This window comes from Metopolophium dirhodum, chromosome 1 (genome assembly GCF_019925205.1).
Source record: "Metopolophium dirhodum isolate CAU chromosome 1, ASM1992520v1, whole genome shotgun sequence".
NCBI classification, from domain to species: Eukaryota; Metazoa; Arthropoda; class Insecta; order Hemiptera; family Aphididae; genus Metopolophium; species Metopolophium dirhodum.
In genome coordinates, this window is record NC_083560.1 from 141113253 (window position 1) to 141129094 (window position 15842).

Sequence of the window (15842 nt, forward strand, 5' to 3'; positions counted from 1 at the left end):
GCGGCGCTCTCCGTAATCGGCTCTCGGCGTCGTCCCGCGGCCTCGGGACTCGTCCCGGAGGAAGTACGGCCGCAGGCGGCTTAGAAATTTAACAAGGAACGCGAATAAGTCTTCGACGGGGAGGGCAGACGTGTCGAAAAGGGCTAAATTTCGAATTTTTGAAAAAAACGGCAAAAAACGCGCGCGACGGCAGCGGACGTAAAGCACGTGGTCTCGGCCACGGAGGGCCCGCCGGGAAAAAAGTACAGCCACGCGCGGCCTCAAAATCTGACGGGGAACGCGAATAAGTCATCAACGGGGAGGTCCGACGTCTTCAATAGGGGTAAAACTCAAAAAAAACGTCAAATTTTCGTCAAATCCGTATATCACGATAAGGCGAAAGTGATGGCGAAAGGAAAATGACAAAAAAAAAAAACGCGAAAAAAAAAATTCCGAAATATCACGGCCGCCGCAAATTAACGAAATTCCCGGCGGCCGGCATCGAAACCACGACCCCCGGGTCATCCGCACCGACGCCTTACCTACCTACCTACCTACCGAGTTGAAAACTGGTGTCGAATCTATGACTCTTAAGCGGTTTCGCCGTCCCGGCGAATCGCGAACGCGGTCCCGGCGTCCGCGGAGGGCTTTTGAGCCGGCGATCCCACCGCTTCGGGCGGCGGACGACAGGCTCCGCCACCCCCGGACGTCGAAAACGCGATATTCGCGAAAAAAAATCGGACCCTCCGACGCACGTATTTATGCCTGTATATAGTAATACCTACTCGACGGCGGCGATATCGGCGCTCTGCTCTCGGCGTCGTTCCGCGGCCCCAGGACTCGTCTCGGACGAAGTACGGCCGCGCGCGGCCTATAAATTTAGCTGGGAACGCGAATATCGCGTCGACGGGGAGGTGAGACTTTTGAGAGAGCGGCGAGACGCGACTTTAGTCGAAAAAATCGGTAAGACGGCGACGACGCCGCGCTTTCCGCTATCGTTCTCTACGCCGCGGCGCTCTAAAATATTCGAGTACGGCCGCGCGCGACCTATAAATGTAACGGGGAACGCGAATAAGTGGCAAACGGGAAAGGCAGACGCGTTGAATGGTGGACAATGTGCGACAACTGGGTAACTTCGTCAGGTATGCAATCCGACTGCGTCGAATCGCGGACAGCGTTCATTACTGTCACCGAGAACGGAAAAATTAATTACTTGAAAAAAAATTCAAAACATTTCGGGCTTCTATGCAAATCATATAGCAATCGTCTTTTAAGGGTGTCTAGCAGGTCAGTCACCTCAGTGGTCCGAGTAGGCAATCCGACTTCGTCGGATAGCAGACAATATGCGTCGGCCGGTCGTCAGGTATGCAATCCGACTGCGTCGAATCGCGGACAGCGTTCATTTCTGTCGCCGAAAACGCGAAATTAGGTAATAAGTTTCGTGAAAAAAATTGTAAAACATTTCAGGCGTCCATGCAAGTCATATAGCCGTCGTATATCTTTGAGTGTCTAGGTGGTCAGTCACCTCAAATGACGTTCACCGTAATAATAAGGGTAGGGTGTCTAGCAGGTCAGTCACCTCAGGGGTCCGAGTAGGCAATCCGAATTCGACGGATAGCAGACAATATGCGACGGCCGGGTCACGTCGTCAGGTATGCAATCCGACTGCGTCGAATCGCGGACAGCGTCCATTACTGTCGCCGAAAACGCGAAATTAGGTAATAAGTTTCGTGAAAAAAATTCAAAACATTTCGGGCTTCTATGCAAATCATATAGCAATCGTCTTTTAAGGGTGTCTAAAAGGTCAGTCACCTCAGTGGTGTGGGTAGGCAATCCGACTTCGTCAGATAGCAGACAATATGCGTCGGCCGGGTCACGTCATCAGGTATGCAATCCGACTGCGTCGAATAGCGGACAGCGTTCACAACTGTCGCCAAAAATGCAAAATTAAGTAATAAATTACGTGAAAAAAAATTATGCAAAATTCAAAACATTTCGGGCTTCTATGCAAATCATATAGCAATCGTCTTTTAAGGGTGTCTAGCAGGTCAGGCACCTCAGTGGTCCGAGTAGGCAATCCGACTTCGTCGGATAGCGGACAATGTGCGACGGCTGGGTAACTTCGTCAGATATGCAATCCGACTGCGTCGAATCACGGACAACGTTCATTACTGTCACCGAAAACGAAAAATTAATTACGTGAAAAAGATTCAAAACATTTCGGGCTTCTATGCAAATCATATAGCAATCGTCTTTTAAGGGTGTCTAGCAGGTCAGTCACCTCAGTGGTCCGAGTAGGCAATCCGACTTCGTCGGATAGCGGACAATGTGCGACGGCTGGGTAACTTCGTCAGGTATGCAATCCGACTGCGTCGAATCGCGGACAACGTTCATAACTGTCACCGAAAACGGAAAAATTAATTACGTGAAAAAAAATTCAAAACATTTCGGGCTTCTATGGAAATCATATAGCAATCGTCTTTTAAGGGTGTCTAGCAGGTCAGTCACCTCGGTGGTCCGAGTAGGCAATCATACTTCGTCGGATAAATTTGGCTGGGAACGCGAATATCGCGTCGACGGGGAGGTGAGACTTTTGAGAGAGCGGCGAGACGCGACTTTAGTCGAAAAAGTCGGAAAAATCGGTAAGACGCCGCGGCGCTCTAAAATATTCAAGTACGGCCGCGCGCGGCCTATAAATGTAACGGGGAACGCGAATAAAGTCCGAACGGGGCCGTCCGAGGTGCGCAAAGGCGTTAAAACACTAATTTTGAAGAAATTTTGAAAAAATTCTTCAAATGTGATAAGGCGAAAGTGATGGCGAAAGGATAATGACAAAAAAAAAAACGCGAAAAAAAAAATTTCGAAATATTACAGCCGCCGCAAATTAACGACATTCCCGGGGGCCGGCATCGAAACCACGACCCCCGGGTCAACCGCACCGACGCCTTACCTACCTACCTACCTACCGAGTTGAAAACTGGTGTCGAATCTATGACTCTTAAGCGGTTTCGCCGTCCCGGCGAATCGCGAACGCGGTCCCGGCGTCCGCGGAGGGCTTTTGAGCCGGCGATCCCACCGCTTCGGGCGGCGGACGACAGGCTCCGCCACCCCCGGACGTCGAAAACGCGATATTCGCGAAAAAAAATCGGACCCTCCGACGCACGTATTTATGCCTGTTAATAGTAATACCTACTCGACGGCGGCGATATCGGCGCTCCGCTCTCGGCGTCGTCCCGCGGCCCCGGGACTCGTCTCGGACGAAGTACGGCCGCGCGCGGCCTATAAATTTAGCTGGGAACGCGAATATCGCGTCGACGGGGAGGTGAGACTTTCGAGAGAGCGGCGAGACGCGACTCTAGTCGAAAAAGTCGGAAAAATCGGTAAGACGGCGACGACGCCGCGCTTTCCGCTATCGTTCTCTACGCCGCGGCGCACTAAAATATTCGAGTACGGCCGCGCGCGACCTATAAACGTAACGGGGAACGCGAATGAGTCGCGAACGGGGAGGGCGGACGCCTCGAAGAGGGCTAAAACTCGAATTCTCGAAAAAAAAAGGCAAAAAACGCCCGCGACGGCGGCGCTCGGTTTTCACGTAACGGCCCACGCGGCGGGCCCGCCGGGAAAAAATTACGGCCGCGCGCGGTACGTGAATTTACCGGGGAACGCGAATAAGGTCCGAGCGGGGCCGCCCGGGGACCCCAGGGGGGGGTAAAACTCGAAATGTGAAGAAATTTTGAAAATATCGAAAGAAATCGCGAAAAGTGATAAGAAGGAGTGATAACGCGGCGACGGCTCCGCCGCCGCCGGGAGACCGCCCGTCGAATTTTTTCATTGGTAGTCTCTTACGCTGGTTCGGAAATTCGCCACAGGCCGCGCCCTCGGGTTTCTGTTTTATACTATAAGATATAAGACTAGCTCTCCGAGCGTCGCTGGGGGAGACCCCCAGACCCCCCGTGGTTGGTGAGGAGTGTTGTCGATGTCGGATGCCGCAGTGGTCTTGTGGTCTGGTCGTCAACCGAAGCCGACGCGGTGTATGGGTGATACAGAGGTTTAGTGATAGCCCTACGTGCAATAAGATGATAATGAAATCTATGTGATGTCTGTTTTTGTTCTCAAAAGTGACATCACACCGTAACATCTATGTGCCATCATATAGATTTAGAGAAAAAATTATTATATTGCGATATCTATATTACGTCGCACAACAATTGGTATATGTGAATACAATAAGTATAGTTTGGTAGAAGTTATTAATTGGTGTCAATAGTTAATTATAATATGAATATGTAACTTCACAAAGAAGTTACAACGACTTTTAATATGTGAAATTCTAACTCAGTGTATATATAATATATATATACATACATATATATATATAATTTTAATATAATGTGATATTTATGAATCCACCGGGTTTTTATCGAAAAACTATTAATAGTTTAAATAATATTAGAAAAATTAACATTACATATTATATCATACATGACGTATAATTATATAATATCATAAAATATACACGAACAAACGATACCTATTGGCTATTGCTGATAAGTGATAAGGAAAAGTCCATAACAATTATTTTTAACCGATGAGCATTTCCCGTGGAATTTCAAATTGTACCATAGTGTTGTAGTATATAGCGTCCTGCGAAAGACTCGTTAGTCCTTTTGACGTTACTAGTCGTTACAGTCAGTCAGTCGTTAGTACCGTACTATTGTTATTTGTTATATTCACAGTCCCGAAAAAGTGAAAAACGTATTCTATCTACTTACTACATTTGGTTATATTGAAGTTACAAGTTTACAACGTATTAGTTTATTTTACTATAGTTTGTTAATTGTTATTTGTGGATACTATCTACTAAAACATGGCTTCAAAACAGGTAATTATTATTTACTTTTACAATTCAAAATATTTGGTATTTTTTTAGTTAATATATTATGTACCAACCTATTAAGTTATTTCAAATAGGATGGCTAGGTTAATAAAATTAAAATAGGAGATATACAGATACTAGGTTACTATATACATTTATTATGGGCACGTCTGGCCACTTTATTATATAGTTTATGTATAATTGTATAAGCTTATCTTTATATTTGTAATTATTAGCTTAGATATTTCTGAATTGAGCTATCTATTATGTAGGCACCAAATATTTATGATAAATAAATATACATAAATATTAAATATTAATGTGTTTATACAAATTGGGCGTAGGTACTACCTACTGTATTAAATTTAAGTTGTACCTAATTATAAACATTTTAATATTTAGTTAATAGATCAATTGATGAAACTTACTATAAAGAAATTATCTTAAACAACTATGTACTAAATTCAACAAATTTAAAAGATAATTTTGTTTACATAAAAGACTATGGCATAGTAAAAGTAATAAATATCATTCAATTCTCAAACGGTATAATTAAAATTGAAGCAATCAAATATAACATATTTCCTATGTTTCAAAATCCTATTTCATCAGATATAATTAAAATGTACTATATACATGATATAATCCCAAAACCTCCTTTAATATCAATTGATATAGAATCAATAAAGTACAAGTGTTTTTCTTTTCCAATTAGTAATAATAAGTCAATAGCTATGGCATTGTTGCATACTACATAATGTTATTACCTATATTTTAATTTAATGTATATTTTATATAATAAACATTAAACAATAAACTGTAATAACTTGTATAATATGATATTTAGGTACTATTGAATTTATTTTGTATTCTTTGTTCATCATATTATATATTTCAATATCTAAATAATTTATATTGATATATTGTTTTTAAGATTTAATAAAGGTATTATTTGTTTTAAATAATGTTTATTTAAATTTTCTACATTAAATTCAATGTTATACGTATAATATCTAGTAGTGTATGTGGCCGTACTTTACTCTGCTTTTATAAGCCATAGATACGAGGTACTTACATCAAGAGTATATTATATTGGTTTAAGAGTACCTACTACGGTAGTACGGTGTAAGCATTGTGAGAGGCCAAGCATAATACTAATTTTGTGTGTCATTTCATCTATTTCACCTACCTACCTAATACATTATCAATAATTTATGATTATTGATTTTATTAGTCTTATAAGCAAGGTGCATTCATATATCATATAATATAGTATGTTCACTTAGTTATTTAAAACCTAATTTTATTCTCCCACTTCAAATTTAAAACTCCTACGTACTGCGTATACCACTGAAGGGAATGTAACTCACAACCGTTGATTTTAGAGCTGGTACCTATAATATGAAATGCACAAATTATCATTGCAATTTGAAACAATTTAAATAGACAAGGTTCGACTATAGTCATTAACTCAGTAGTGTCCCGGTAGGTTAGGCTTGTGGCTAGGTACGTTAGGATAGCAAGATCGATTCCCGGATCGGCGGAAATAAATTGTGGTCATTTGTACAATAAAATCGTACAAAGTCCGAACGTACTTTTTGAATTTTTTCACTGAATTATTAATAGTAATTTAAGTGGTGTAACGTTCCATAGATGACTAATTGCACATAATGAGATATCAATGTGACATCTGCAATAAGCATTTGAATTATAAAAATGCATTCCCTAACACTTAACATAGATATCACATAGTAGTTACATTGTGATGGTACTTCTATATACTTTTTGAGACATCACATAGATGAACTTCACAAAACCGGGCGTTAAGCGTCTGTGAGTTGTCACTGAGTGGTCACTGAGAAAAAATGATAAACTTCTCACTTCACAGTGCGACTGTTATGTGATAGATATGTAACTAGATTTTGCACACAGGGAGGGATCTGTGAAAAAATTAAGTGATAAGGATTTTAGATTTTGATAAGAAAAGTGGATTTATGATAAGGATGGTGGATTAGTGATAAGGATTTTGGATTTCTGATAAGGATTCTGGGTTAATGATAAGAATAGTGGATTGTGAATGGTGGACAATGTGCGACAACTGGGTAACTTCGTCAGGTAAGCAATCCGACTGCGTCGAATCGCGGACAGCGTTCATTACTGTCACCGAGAACGGAAAAATTAATTACTTGAAAAAAAATTCAAAACATTTCGGGCTTCTATGCAAATCATATAGCAATCGTCTTTTAAGGGTGTCTAGCAGGTCAGTCACCTCAGTGGTCCGAGTAGGCAATCCGACTTCGTCGGATAGCAGACAATATGCGTCGGCCGGTCGTCAGGTATGCAATCCGACTGCGTCGAATCGCGGACAGCGTTCATTACTGTCGCCGAAAACGCAAAATTAGGTAATAAGTTTCATGAAAAAAATTGTAAAACATTTCGGGCGTCCATGCAAGTCATATAGCCGTCGTATATTTTTGAGTGTCTAGGTGGTCAGTCACCTCAAATGACGTTCACCGTAATAATAAGGGTAGGGTGTCTAGCAGGTCAGTCACCTCAGGGGTCCGAGTAGGCAATCCGACTTCGTCGGATAGCAGACAATATGCGACGGCCGGGTCACGTCGTCAGGTATGCAATCCGACTGCGTCGAATCGCGGACAGCGTTCATTACTGTCGCCGAAAACGCGAAATTAGGTAATAAGTTTCGTGAAAAAAATTGTAAAACATTTCGGGCGTCCATGCAAGTCATATAGCCGTCGTATATTTTTGAGTGTCTAGGTGGTGAGTCACCTCAAATGACGTTCACCGTAATGATAAGGGTAGGGTGTCTAGCAGGTCAGTCACCTCAGGGGTCCGAGTAGGCAATCCGAATTCGACGGATAGCAGACAATATGCGTCGGCCGGGTCACGTCATCAGGTATGCAATCCGACTGCGTCGAAGAGCGGACAGCGTTCATAACTGTCGCCAAAAATGCAAAATTAAGTAATAAATTACGTGAAAAAAAATTATGCAACGCGGACAACGTTCATAACTGTTCATAACTCCCCGGGTCATCCGCACCGACGCCTTACCTACCTACCTACCTACAGAGTTGAAAACTGGCGTCGAATCTATGACTCTTAAGCCGTTTCGCCGTCCCGGCGAATCGCGAACGCGGTCCCGGCGTCCGCGGAGGGCTTTTGAGCCGGCGATCCCACCGTATCGGGCAGCGGACGACCGGCTCCGCCACCCTCGGACGTCGAAAACGCGAAAAAATCGGACCCTCCGACGCACGTATTTATGCCTGTATATAGTAACACCTACTCGACGGCGGCGATATCGGCACTCCACTCTCGGCGTCGTCCCGCGGCCCCGGGACTCGTCCCGGACGAAGTCCGGCCGCCCGCGGCCTAGAAATTCAGCGGGGAACGCGAATATCACGTCGGCGGGGAGGTGAGACTTTCGAGAGAGCGGTGAGACGCGACTTTAGTCGAAAAAGTCGGAAAACTCGGTAAGACGGCGACGACGCCGCGCTTTTCGCTATCGTTCTCTACGCCGCGGCGCTCTAAGATATTCAAGTACGGCCGCGCGCGGCCTATAAATGTAACGGGGAACGCGAATAAGTCGCGAACGGGAGGTGAGACGTTTCCAAAACAGTTAAAACTCGACTTTTCGAAAAAATTATCGAAAAACGCAGGCGACGGCGGCACTCCTATCGCACGTCGTCTTGGCCGCGGCGGGACGGGCCGAGACAAAGTACGGCCAAGCGCGGCCTCACAATTTAACGGGGAACGCGAATAAAGTCCGAACGGGGCCGTCCGAGGTGCGCGAAGGCGTTAAAACACTAATTTTGAAGAAATTTTGAAAAAATTCATCAAAAGTGATAAGGCGGAAGTGATAGCGAAAGGAAAATAACGAAAAAAAAAAACGTGAAAAAAAAATTCCGGATTAACACGGCCGCCGCAAATTATCTCCAATCCCGGCGGCCGGCATCGAAACCACGACCCCCGGATCATCCGCACATACGCCTAAACCTACCTACCTACTGAGTTGAAAACTGGTGTCGAATCTATGACTCTTAAGCCGTTTCGCCGTCCCGGCGAATCGCGAAGGCTTTCCCGGCGTCCGCAGAGGGCTTTTGAGCCGGCGATCCCTCGGCTTCGGGCAGCGGACGACCGGCTCCGCTACCCCCGGACGTAAAAAACGCGATATTCGCGAAAAAAATCAAACCTTCCGACGCACGTATTTATGCCTGTATATAGTAATACCCACTCGACGGCGCCGCTCTCCGCACTCGGCTCTCGGCGTCATCCCGCGGCCTCGGGACCCGTCCCGGAGGAAGTACGGCCACAGGCGGCCTATAAATTTAGCTGGGAACGCGAATATCGCGTCGACGGGGAGGTGAGACTTTTGAGAGAGCGGTATTATATAGTAATACCTACTCGACGGTGGCGATATCGGCACTCGACTCTCGGCGCCGTCCCGCGGCCCCGGGAATCGTACCGGACGAAGTACGGCCGCGCGCAACCTGTAAATTTAGCGGGGAACGCGAATATCGCGTCGACGGGGAGGTGAGACTTTCGAGAGAGCGGTGAGACGCGACTTTAGTCGAAAAAGTCGGAAAAATCGGTAAGACGGCGACGACGCCGCGCTTTCCGCTATCGTTCTCTACGCCGCGGCGCTCGAAAATATTCGAGTACGGCCGCGCGCGACCTATAAACGTAACGGGGAACGCGAATAAGGGGCAAACGGGAAAGGCGGACGCCTCGAAAAGGGCTAAAACTCGAATTCTTGAAAACAAAGGCAAAAAACGCGGGCGACGGCGGCGGACGGTTTGCACGTAATCGCCACCGCGGCGGGCATGCCGGGAAAAAAGTACGGCCGCGCGCGGTAAGTAAATTTAGCGGGGAACGCGAATAAGGTCCGAACGGGGCCGCCCGGGAAGTCCCGGGGGGGTAAAACTCGAAAATCTGCAAAAATGTTGAAAAAAATCGCGAAAAGTGATAAGAAGGAGTGATAACGCCGGGAACCCGTTTTCCCACCAAAATTCACTAAGTCAGTTCGGAAATTCGCCACAGGCCGCGCCACACGGGTCTTCGTTTTATACTATACTAGCTCTCCGAGCGTCGCTGGGGGAGACCCCCAGACCCCCCGTGGTTGGTGAGGAGTGTTGTCGATGTCGGATGCCGCAGTGGTCTTGTGGTCTGGTCGTCAACCGAAGCCGACGCGGTGTATGGGTGATACAGAGGTCTAGTGATAGGGATCTGTGAAAAAATTAAGTGATAAGGATTTTAGATTTTGATAAGAAAAGTGGATTTATGATAAGGATGGTGGATTAGTGATAAGGATTTTGGATTTCTGATAAGGATTCTGGGTTAATGATAAGAATAGTGGATTGTGAATGGTGGACAATGTGCGACAACTGGGTAACTTCGTCAGGTATGCAATCCGACTGCGTCGAATCGCGGACAGCGTTCATTACTGTCACCGAGAACGGAAAAATTAATTACTTGAAAAAAAATTCAAAACATTTCGGGCTTCTATGCAAATCATATAGCAATCGTCTTTTAAGGGTGTCTAGCAGGTCAGTCACCTCAGTGGTCCGAGTAGGCAATCCGACTTCGTCGGATAGCAGACAATATGCGTCGGCCGGTCGTCAGGTATGCAATCCGACTGCGTCGAATCGCGGACAGCGTTCATTACTGTCGCCGAAAACGCGAAATTAGGTAATAAGTTTCATGAAAAAAATTGTAACATTTCGGGCGTCCATGCAAGTCATATAGCCGTCGTATATTTTTGAGTGTCTAGGTGGTCAGTCACCTCAAATGACGTTCACCGTAAAAATAAGAGTAGGGTGTCTAGCAGGTCAGTCACCTCAGTGGTGTGGGTAGGCAATCCGACTTCGTCGGATAGCAGACAATATGCGTCGGCCGGTCGTCAGGTATGCAATCCGACTGCGTCGAATCGCGGACAACGTTCATAACTGTCACCGAAAACGGAAAAATTAATTACGTGAAAAAAAATTCAATACATTTCGGGCTTCTATGGAAATCATATAGCAATCGTCTTTTAAGGGTGTCTAGCAGGTCAGTCACCTCGGTGGTCCGAGTAGGCAATCCGACTTCGTCGGATAGCGGACAATGTGCGACGGCTGGGTAACTTCGGCAGGTATGCAATCCGACTGCGTCGAATCGCGGACAACGTTCATTACTGTCACCAAAAACGGAAAAATTAATTACGTGAAAAAAAATTCAAAACATTTCGGGCTTCTATGCAAATTATATAGCAATCGTCTTTTAAGGGTGTCTAGCAGGTCAGTCACCTCAGTGGTCCGAGTAGGCAATCCGACTTCGTCGGATAGCGGACAATGTGCGACGGCTGGGTAACTTCGTCAAGTATGCAATCCGACTGCGTCGAATCGCGGACAACGTTCATAACTGTCACCAAAAACGGAAAAATTAATTACGTGAAAAAAAAATTCAAAACATTTCGGGCTTCTATGCAAATCATATAGCAATCGTCTTTTAAGGGTGTCTAGCAGGTCAGTCACCTCAGTGGTCCGAGTAGGCAATCCGACTTCGTCGGATAGCGGACAATGTGCGACGGCTGGGTAACTTCGTCAGGTATGCAATCCGACTGCGTCGAATCGCGGACAACGTTCATAACTGTTCATAACTCCCCGGGTCATCCGCACCGACGCCTTACCTACCTACCTACCCACAGAGTTGAAAACTGGCGTCGAATCTATGACTCTTAGGCCGTTTCGCCGTCCCGGCGAATCGCGAACGCGGTCCCGGCGTCCGCGGAAGGCTTTTGAGCCGGCGATCCCACCGCTTCGGGCGGCGGACGACAGGCTCCGCCACCCCCGGACGTCGAAAACGCGATATTCGCGAAAAAAAATCGGACCCTCCGACGCACGTATTTATGCCTGTATATAGTAATACCTACTCGACGGCGGCGATATCGGCACTCGACTCTCGGCGTCGTCCCGGACGAAGTCCGGCCGCCCGCGGCCTAGAAATTCAGCGGGGAACGCGAATATCACGTCGGCAGGGAGGTGAGACTTTCGAGAGAGCGGTGAGACGCGACTTTAGTCGAAAAAGTCGGAAAACTCGGTAAGACGGCGACGACGCCCCGCTTTTCGCTATCGTTCTCTACGCCGCGGCGCTCTAAGATATTCAAGTACGGCCGCGCGCGGCCTATAAATGTAACGGGGAACGCGAATAAGTCGCGAACGGGAGGTGAGACGTTTCCAAAACAGTTAAAACTCGACTTTTCGAAAAAATTATCGAAAAACGCAGGCGACGGCGGCACTCCTATCGCACGTCGTCTCGGCCGCGGCGGGACGGGCCGAGACAAAGTACGGCCGCGCGCGGCCTCACAATTTAACGGGGAACGCGAATAAAGTCCGAACGGGGCCGTCCGAGGTGCGCGAAGGCGTTAAAACACTAATTTTGAAGAAATTTTGAAAAAATTCACTAAATGTGATAAGGCGGAAGTGATAGCGAAAGGAAAATAACGAAAAAAAAAAAACGTGAAAAAAAAATTCCGGATTAACACGGCCGCCGCAAATTATCTCCAATCCCGGCGGCCGGCATCGAAACCACGACCACCGGGTCATCCGCACCGACGCCTTACCTACCTACCTACCTACTGAGTTGAAAACCGGTGTCGAATCTATGACTCTTAAGCGGTTTCGCCGTCCCGGCGAATCACGAACGCTCTCCCGGCGTTTGCAGAGGGCTTTTGAGCCGGCGATCCCACGGCTTCGGGCAGCGGACGACCGGCTCCGCCACTCCCGGACGTCAAAAACGCGATATTCGTGAAAAAAATCGAACCTTCCGACGCACGTATTTATGCCTGTATATAGTAATACCCACTCGACGGCGGCGTTCTCCGCACTCGGCTCTCGGCGTCGTCCCGCGGACCCGGGACTTGTACCGGACGAAGTACGGCCGCGCGCGGCCTATAAATTTAGCGGGGAACGCGAATAAGTCTTCGACGGGGAGGTCCGACGTCTTCAAAAGGGGTGAAACTCGAATTTAAAAAAAAAAAACGCCAAATTTTCGTCAAATCCGTATATCACGATAAGGCGAAAGTGATGGCGAAAGGAAAATGACAAAAAAAAAAACGCGAAAAAAAAAAATTCCGAAATATCACGGCCGCCGCAAATTTACGAAATTCCCGGCGGCCGGCATCGAAACCACGACCCCCGGGTCAACCGCACCGACGCCTTACCTACCTACCTACCTACCGAGTTGAAAAGTTGTGTCGAATCTATGACTCTTAAGCGGTTTCGCCGTCCCGGCGAATCGCGAAAGCGGTCCCGGCGTCCGCGGAGGGCTTTTGAGCCGGCGATCCCACCGCTTCGGGCGGCGGACGACAGGCTCCGCCACCCCCGGACGTCGAAAACGCGATATTCGCGAAAAAAAATCGGACCCTCCGACGCACGTATTTATGCCTGTATATAGTAATACCTACTCGACGGCGGCGATATCGGCGCTCCGCTCTCGGCGTCGTCCCGCGGCCCCGGGACTCGTCTCGGACGAAGTACGGCCGCGCGCGGCCTATAAATTTAGCTGGGAACGCGAATATCGCGTCGACGGGGAGGTGAGGCTTCTATGGAAATCATATAGCAATCGTCTTTTAAGGGTGTCTAGCAGGTCAGTCACCTCGGTGGTCCGAGTAGGCAATCCGACTTCGTCGGATAGCGGACAATGTGCGACGGCTGGGTAACTTCGTCAGGTATGCAATCCGACTGCGTCGAATCGCGGACAACGTTCATAACTGTTCATAACTCCCCGGGTCATCCGCACCGACGCCTTACCTACCTACCTACCTACAGAGTTGGAAACTGGCGTCGAATCTATGACTCTTAAGCCGTTTCGCCGTCCCGGCGAATCGCGAACGCGGTCCCGGCGTCCGTGGAGGGCTTTTGAGCCGGCGATCCCACCGCATCGGGCAGCGGACGACCGGCTCCGCCACCCTCGGACGTCGAAAACGCGAAAAAATCGGACCCTCCGACGCACGTATTCATGCCTGTATATAGTAATACCTACTCGACGGCGGCGATATCAGCACTCCACTCTCGGCGTCGTCCCGCGGCCCCGGGACTCGTCCCGGACGAAGTCCGGCCGCCCGCGGCCTAGAAATTCAGCGGGGAACGCGAATATCACGTCGGCGGGGAGGTGAGACTTTCGAGAGAGCGGTGAGACGCGACTTTAGTCGAAAAAGTCGGAAAACTCGGTAAGACGGCGACGACGCCGCGCTTTTCGCTATCGTTCTCTACGCCGCGGCGCTCTAAGATATTCAAGTACGGCCGCGCGCGGCCTATAAATGTAACGGGGAACGCGAATAAGTCGCGAACGGGGGTGAGACGTTTCCAAAACAGTTAAAACTCGACTTTTCGAAAAAATTATCGAAAAACGCAGGCGACGGCGGCACTCCTATCGCACGTCGTCTCGGCCGCGGCGGGACGGGCCGAGACAAAGTACGGCCGCGCGCGGCCTCACAATTTAACGGGGAACGCGAATAAAGTCCGAACGGGGCCGTCCGAGGTGCGCGAAGGCGTTAAAACACTAATTTTGAAGAAATTTTGAAAAAATTCATCAAAAGTGATAAGGCGGAAGTGATAGCGAAAGGAAAATAACGAAAAAAAAAAAACGTGAAAAAAAAATTCCGGATTAACACGGCCGCCGCAAATTATCTCCAATCCCGGCGGCCGGCATCGAAACCACGACCCCCGGATCATCCGCACATACGCCTAAACCTACCTACCTACCTACTGAGTTGAAAACTGGTGTCGAATCTATGACTCTTAAGCCGTTTCGCCGTCCCGGCGAATCGCGAACGCTTTCCCGGCGTCTGCAGAGGGCTTTTGAGCCGGCGATCCCACGGCTTCGGGCAGCGGACGACCGGCTCCGCTACCCCCGGACGTAAAAAACGCGATATTCGCGAAAAAAATCAAACCTTCCGACGCACGTATTTATGCCTGTATATAGTAATACCCACTCGACGGCGCCGCTCTCCGCACTCGGCTCACGGCGTCATCCCGCGGCCTCGGGACCCGTCCCGGAGGAAGTACGGCCGCAGGCGGCCTATAAATTTAGCTGGGAACGCGAATATCGCGTCGACGGGAAGGTGAGACTTTTGAGAGAGCGGCGAGACGCGACTTTAGTCGAAAAAGTCGGAAAAATCGGTAAGACGCCGCGGCGCTCTAAAATATTCAAGTACGGCCGCGCGCGGCCTATAAATGTAACGGGGAACGCGAATAAGTCGCGAACGGGAGGTGAGACGTTTTCAAAACGGTTAAAACTCGACTATTCGAAAAAATTATCGAAAAACGCGGGCGACGGCGGCACTCCTATCGCACGTCATCTCGGCCTCGGCGGGACGGGACGGGACAAAGTACGGCCGCGCGCGGCCTCACAATTTAACGGGGAACGCGAATAAGGTCCGAACGGGGCCGTCCGAGGTGCGCGAAGGCGTTAAAACACGAATTTTGAAGAAATTTTGAAAATTCGTCAAAAGTGATAAGGCGAAAGTGATGGCGAAAGGAAAATGACAAAAAAAAAAAACGCGAAAAAAAAAATTACGAAATATTACGGCCGCCGCAAATTAACGAAATTCCCGGCGGCCGGCATCGAAACCACGACCCCCGGGTCATCCGCACCGACGCCTTACCTACCTACCTACCTACTGAGTTGAAAACTGGTGTCGAATCTATGACTCTTAAGCGGTTTCGCCGTCCCGGTGAATCGCGAACGCGGTCCCGGCGTCCGCGGAGGGCTTTTGAGCCGGCGATCCCACCGCTTCGGGCGGCGGACGACAGGCTCCGCCACCCCCGGACGTCGAAAACGCGATATTCGCGAAAAAAAAATCGGACCCTCCGACGCACGTATTTATGCCTGTATATAGTAATACCTACTCGACGGCGGCGATATCGGCGCTCCGCTCTCGGCGTCGTCCCGCGGCCCCGGGACTCGTCTCGGACGAAGTACGGCCGCGCGC